A 7276-nucleotide genomic window follows, 5' to 3' on the forward strand; every position below is an offset into this window, starting at 1 on the left:
GGCAAGCTAGGCAATACGTATATGGATATCTCCTCCTTTGTAACCGACCTTGTGTAACCCTAACCCTCTCCGGTGTCTATATAAACCGAAGGGTTTTAGTCCGTAGGACAACACAACATACAATCATACCATAGGCTAGCTTCTAGGGTTTAGCCTCTCTGATCTCGTGGTAGATCTACTCTTGTACTACCCATATCATCAATATCAATCAAGCAGGACGTAGGGTTTTACCTCCATCAAGAGGGCCCGACCTGGGTAAAACATCGTGTCCCCTGCCTCCTGTTACCATCCGCCTAGACGCACAGTTCGGGACCCCCTACCCGAGATCCGCCGGTTTTGACACCGACATGACTAAGACTCCGTTCTCCGGAACAATGGAGCGAGCAACAGACTTATTGGAAATAATACATACTGATGTATGCGGTCCGATGGTGTTGATGCTCGTGGCGGGTATCGTTATTTTCTGACCTTCACAGATGATTTGAGTAGATATGGGCATATCTACTTAATGAAACATAAACATTTGAAAAGTTCAAAGAATTTCAGAGTGAAGTGAAAATCATCGTAACAAGAAAATTAAGTTTCTACGATCTGATCGTGGAGGTGAATATTTGAGTTATGAGTTTGATCTTCATTTGAAACAATGTGGAATAGTTTCACAACTCACGCCACCTGGAACACCACAGCGTAATGGTGTTCCGAACGTCGTAACCGCACTTTATTAGATATGGTGCGATCTATGATGTCTCTTGCTGATTTCCCACTATAGTTTTGGGGTTATGCTTTAGAGACGGCTGCATTCACGTTAAATAGGGCACCATTGAAATCCGTTGAGACGACACCTTATGAACTGTGGTTTGGCAAGAAACCCAAGTTGTCGTTTCTTAAAGATTGGGGCTGCGATGCTTATGTGAAGAAGCTTCAACCTGATAAGCTCGAACCCAAATCGGAGAAATGTGTCTTCATAGGATACCCAAAGGAGACTGTTGGGTACACCTTCTATCATAGATCCGAAGGCAAGATATTTGTTGCTAAGAATGGATCCTTTCTAGAGAAGGAGTTTCTCTCGAAAGAAGTGAGTGGGAGGAAAGTAGAACTTGATGAGGTAATTGTACCTGCTCCCTTATTGGAAAGTAGTTCATCACAGAAATCAGTTCCAGTGATTCCTACACCAGTAAGTGAGGAAACTAATGATGATGATCATGAAACTTCTGATCAAGTTACTACCGAACCTCGTAGGTTAACCAGAGTAAGATCCGCACCAGAGTGGTACGGTAATCCTGTTCTGGAGGTCATGTTACTTGACCATGACGAACCTACGAACTATGAGGAAGCGATGATGAGCGTAGATTCCGAAAAATGGCTTGAGGCCATGAAATCTGAGATGGGATCCATGTATGAGAACAAAGTATGGACTTTGGTTGACTTGCCCGATGATCGGCAAGCCATAGAGAATAAATGGATCTTCAAAAAGAAGACTGACGCTGACGGTAATGTTACTGTCTACAAAGCTCGACTTGTTGCAAAAGGTTTTCGATAAGTTCAAGGAGTTGACTATGATTGGACCTTCTCACCCGTAGCGATGCTTAAGTCCATCCGAATCATGTTAGCAATTGCCGCATTTTATGATTATGATATATGGCAAAATGATGTCAAAACTGCATTCCTTAATGGAATCTTAAAGAAGAGTTGTATAGGATGCAACCAGAAGGTTTTGTCGATCCAAAAGGTGCTAACAAAGTGTGTAAGCTCCAGCGATCCATTTATGGACTGGTGCAAGCCTCTCGGAGTTGGAATATGCGCTTTGATAGTGTGATCAAAGCATATGGTTTTATACAGACTTTTGGAGAAGCCTGTATTTACAAGAAAGTGAGTGGGAGCTCTGTAGCATTTCTGATATTATATGTGGATGACATATTGTTGATCGGAAATGATACTGAATTTCTGAATAGCATAAAAGTATACTTGAATAAGGATTTTTCAATGAAAGACCTTGGTGAAGCTGCTTATATATTGGGCATCAAGATCTGTAGAGATAGATCAAGACACTTAATTGGACTTTCAGAAAGCACATACCTTGATAAAGTTCTTGAAGAAGTTCAAAATGGATCAAGCAAAGAAAGGGTTCTTGCCTCTGTTGCAAAGTGTGAAGTTGAGTCAGACTCAATGCCCGACCACTTCAGAAGATAGAGAGAAAATGGAAGTCATTCCCAATGCTTCAGCCATAGGTTCTATCACGTATGCAATGATGTGTACCAGACCTGATGTGTGCCTTAAAATTAGGTTAGGAGGGAGGTACCAAAGTAATCCAGGAGTGGATCACTAGACATCGGTCAAGAACATCCTGAAATACCTGAAAAGGACTAAGGATATGTTTCTCGTTTATGAAGGTGACAAAGAGCTCGTCGTAAAAGGTTAGGTTGATGCAAGCTTTGACACTGATCCAACCGGATACATATTTTTATTGAATGGTGGAGCTGTCGGTTGGTGCAGTTCTAAGCAAAACATTGTGGCGGGATCTACGCATGAAGCGGAATACATAGCTGCTTCGGAAGCAGCAAATGAAGGAGTCTGGATGAAGGAGTTCATATCTGATCCATGTGTCATACCTAGTGCATCGGGTCCAATGAAAATCTTGTGTGACAATACCGGTGCAATTGCCTTGGCAAAGGAATACAAATTTCAAAAGAGAACCAAGCACATCAAGAGATGCTTCAATTCCATCGGCAATCAAATCAGGGAGGGAGACATAGAGATTTGCAAGATACATATGGATCTGAATGTTGCAGACCCATTGACTAAGCCTCTCTCACGAGCAAAACATGATCATCACCAAAACTCCATGGGTGTTAGAATCATTAGAATGTAATCTAGATTATTGACTCTAGTGCATGTGGGAGACTGAAGGAAATATGCCCTAGAGGCAATAATAAAGTTGTTATTTATATTTCCTTATATCATGATAATGTTTATTATTCTTGCTAGAATTGTATTAACCGGAAACTTAGTACATGTGTGAATACATAGACAAACAGAGTGTCACTAGTATGCCTCCACTTGACTAGCTCGTTAATCAAAGACGGTTAAGTTTCCTAGCCATAGACATGAGTTGTCATTTGATGAACGGGATCACATCATTAGAGAATGATGTGATTGACTTGACCCATCTGTTAGCTTAGCACTATGATCATTTAGTTTATTGCTATTGCTTTCTCCATAACTTATACATGTTCCTATGACTATGAGATTATGCAACTCCCGAATACCGAAGGAACACTTAGTGTGCTATCAAACGTCACAACGTAACTGGGTGATTATAAAGATGCTCTACAGGTGTCTCCGATGGTGTTTGTTGAGTTGACATAGATCAAGATTAGGATTTTTCACTCCGATTGTCGGAGAGATCTTTGGGCCCTCTCGGTAATGCACATCATTATAAAAGCCTTGCAAGCAATGTGACTAATGAGTTAGTTGCGGGATGTTTCATTACGGAACGAGTAAAGAGACTTGCCGGTAACGAGATTGAACTAGGTATGATGATACCGACGATCGAATCTCGGGCAAGTAACATACTGATGACAAAGGGAACAACGTATGTTGTTATGCGGTTTGACCGATAAAGATCTTCGTAGAATATGTAGGAACCAATATGAGCATCCGGGTTCCTCTATTGGTTATTATGTCTCGGTCATGTCTACATAGTTCTCGAACTCGTAGGGTGTAACACCCACAATGCGACTATATCTCCCACGTGTCGGGGCACGACTTAGAGGCATAGCCGCATGGTAATTTTGTCGTAAGAGGGATAATCTTCACACAATCCCATGTACTGAATAAGAAAGGAATAAAGAGTTGTCTTACAATTGCCACTTCACACAATACATAAATAATTCATACATCATCCAAATACACTCATAGACCGACTACGGTCAAAACCAAAAGAAAAGGAAGATAAACCCCAAATGCTAGATCCCCGATCATCCCAACTGGGCTCCACTACTGATCAACCGGAAAAGACACAAAATAACGATCAATATCTTCATCGAGTTCCCACTTGAGCTCGGTTGCGTCACCTGCACTGGTATCATCGGCACCTGCAACCGTTTGGAAGTATCCGTGAGTCACGAGGACTCAGCAATCTCACACCCGCGAGATCAAGACTATTTAAGATTATGGGTAGGAGAGGGTAGTTAGGTGGAGCTGCAGCAAGCACTAAGCATATATGGTGGCTAACATATGCAAATAAGAGCAAGAAGAGAAGCAACGCAATGGTCGAGAAGCTAGAAGTGATCCCGAAACTACTTACGTGCAAGCATAACACAAGACCGTGTTTACTTCCCGGACTCCTCCGAAAAGAGACCATCACGGTGACACACTTGGTTGATGTATTTTAATTAAGTCAAATGTCAAGTTCTCTACAACCGGACATTAACAAATTCCCATCTGCCACATAACCGCGGGCACAACTCTCGAAAGTTTATACCCTGCAGGGGTGTCCCAACTTAGCCCATCACAAGCTCTCACGGTCAACGAAGGATATTCCTTCTCTTGGAAAGACCCGATCAGTCTCGGAATCCCGGTTACAAGACATTTCGAGAATGGTAAAACAAGACCAGCAAGACCACCCGGATGTGCCGAAAAATCCCGATAGGACCTGCACATATGTTGTTCTTAGGGCACACCGGATAAGCTAAGCGTACAAGTACCAACATAACCCAAGTTGCCAAGGGACGGACCCGCACGGTGCTCTAGTTTGGACCAACACTCAGAGGAGCACTGGCCAGGGGGATTAAAATAAAGATGACCCTTGAGTCCACGGAACCCAAGGGAAAAGGCTTAGGTGGCAAATGTTAAAACCAAGGTTGGGCCTTGCTGGAGGAGTTTTATTCAAAGCGAACTGTCAAGGGGTTCCCATAACACCCAACCACGTAAGGAACACAAAATCAAGGAACATAACACCGGTATGAAGGAAACTAGGGCGGAATGAGTGGAACAAAACACCAGGAAAAAGGCCGAGCCTTCCACCCTTTACCAATTATATAGATGCATTAATTAAAATAAGAGATAATGTGATATCCCAACATATCCATGTTCCAACATGGAACAATCTTCAACTTCACCTGCAACTAGCAACACTATAAGAGGGGCTGAGCAAAAGTAGTAACATATCCAAACAACGGTTTGCTAGGAAGGTGGGTTTGACGCTTGACATGGCAATATGGGAGGCATGATATAACAAGTGGTAGGTAGGGCGACATAGCGATAGAACGAACAACTAGCAAGCCAAGATAGAAGTGATTTCGAGGGTATGGTCATCTTGCCTGAGATCCCGCAAGGAAGAAGAACGAGTCCATGAAGAAGACAAATGGACGGAGTCGAATGGACCCTCACAAACGCAACATTACTGGAACTAACAAGAAGAAGCAACACCGGAAAGAAACAAACAACATGGTAAACCAACAAGCATAATCATGGCATGATGCACAAACAAGTATGATGCATGTCCGGTTTAATGAGGCATGGCATGGCAAAGTGCACAAACAATACTACAAGTTAAGTGGAGGACAATATGCAACGAGTTGCATATTGATGAAACACCACATTCAAAAGTTTAGTTCACTCCCGTTTAGGTACCCAACAATATTAAATGTTATTAAACATGGCAAGAGGTGAAGCAAAAGTAAACTACAAATTTTTGGCAATTTTAAGTGAGGCCGAAAACAACAAATAACCATTCTGGTAAATCCCCACATGTCATTTAGCAATTTAATGCAAACAACAACTTAAACATTCTTGAAGTTGTTATCATGATGCGGATGACATTTGCAAGTTTTAAGCAATTTTATGAAAATGTTGATATGACATGATATGGAGCATTTGTCGCCATGGCGGAAGGAAAAGGGGCCACGGCAACGAATCCGAAAATGATGCCACGACAACATAACGGTTCCGGTAGCTCATGGAGATACTGGTGCAAAGGAAGTGTGGTGGGAGCATGCAAAAGATGGTGGGGTGATACCGGGTTCCCATGGGTCGATGGCATGGAAGCAGGAGACACTTCGGACACGGTGCAGACAAAGGGTGCATCTCATACAACACAAGCATTCATTCTAGGATGGTCGTCTCGGGGTTATACCTTCCAAGCGTGCGTTTTTGAAGCGTATCGAGTTCGTCGAGGGAAGTAGTCATTTACGCCGTCGTGGAAGTAGCGGTTCACGCGACGGTAGTTGAACTTGACGCTTGCGTTACACGGGTCTTCGGCGACGGTAGTCGTACATGGTTCGGAGTGGTACTTGCATCTTCGGACTTGTCGGTCTCGATTCTTGTGACGGTAGCGGTACACGTTTTCGAAAAGGAACTTGACGCATCTGATGTTCCCGGGGGTGATGGTAGTTGTGCACAATCATTGTTGGACTTGACGGGTCCGAGGTCTCCGGGTGTAGTGGTACTTGGTGTCTCGTCGTGTAGTCGATTGTAAAAAAGCACACCGGCTGTAGTCGTGGTACTTGGCAGCAGAAAACACACGGCGTGGGTACACGGACTTGTCCAGGAAGAGATCGAGACGGCCTGGCTGCTAGTGTGTAGCAGGGAAAGAGCGCAGTGGCCGACATGGCACATAGGCGCGGGCGCTGCTGATGGGGGGGGGGGTTCGGCGAGATGGAACCTGCAGGTCATCGGGGCTTGGCGCGTGATACGTCTCCAACGTATCTATATATTTTTTGATTGCTCCATGCTATATTATCTACTGTTTTGGACATTATTGGGCTTTATTATCCACTTTCTATATTATTTTTGGGACTAACCTATTAACCGGAGGCCCAGCCCAGAATTGCTGTTTTTGCCTTTTTAGGGTTTCGAAGAAAAGGAATATCAAAACGGAGTCCAAACGGAATGAAACCTTCGGGAACGTGATTTTCTCATCAGATAAGATCCCAGGAGACTTGGACCCTCCGTCAAGAAAGCCACGAGGCGGTCACGAGGGTGGAGGGCGCCCCCTAGGGCGCGCCCCCTACCTCGTGGGCCCCTCGAAGCTCCACCGACGTACTTCTTCCTCCTATATATCCACGTACCCAAACGATCGAACGGAGCCAAAAACCTAATTCCACCGCCGCAACTTTCTGTATCCACGAGATCCCATCTTGGGGCCTGTTCCGGAGCTCCGCCGGAGGGGGCATCGATCACGGAGGGCTTCTACATCAACACCATAGCCTCCGATGAAGTGTGAGTAGTTACTTCAGACCTACGGGTCCATAGTTAGTAGCTAGATGGCTTCTTC

This window comes from Triticum urartu, chromosome 3, assembly GCF_003073215.2.
Source record: "Triticum urartu cultivar G1812 chromosome 3, Tu2.1, whole genome shotgun sequence".
NCBI lineage: Eukaryota > Viridiplantae > Streptophyta > Magnoliopsida > Poales > Poaceae > Triticum > Triticum urartu.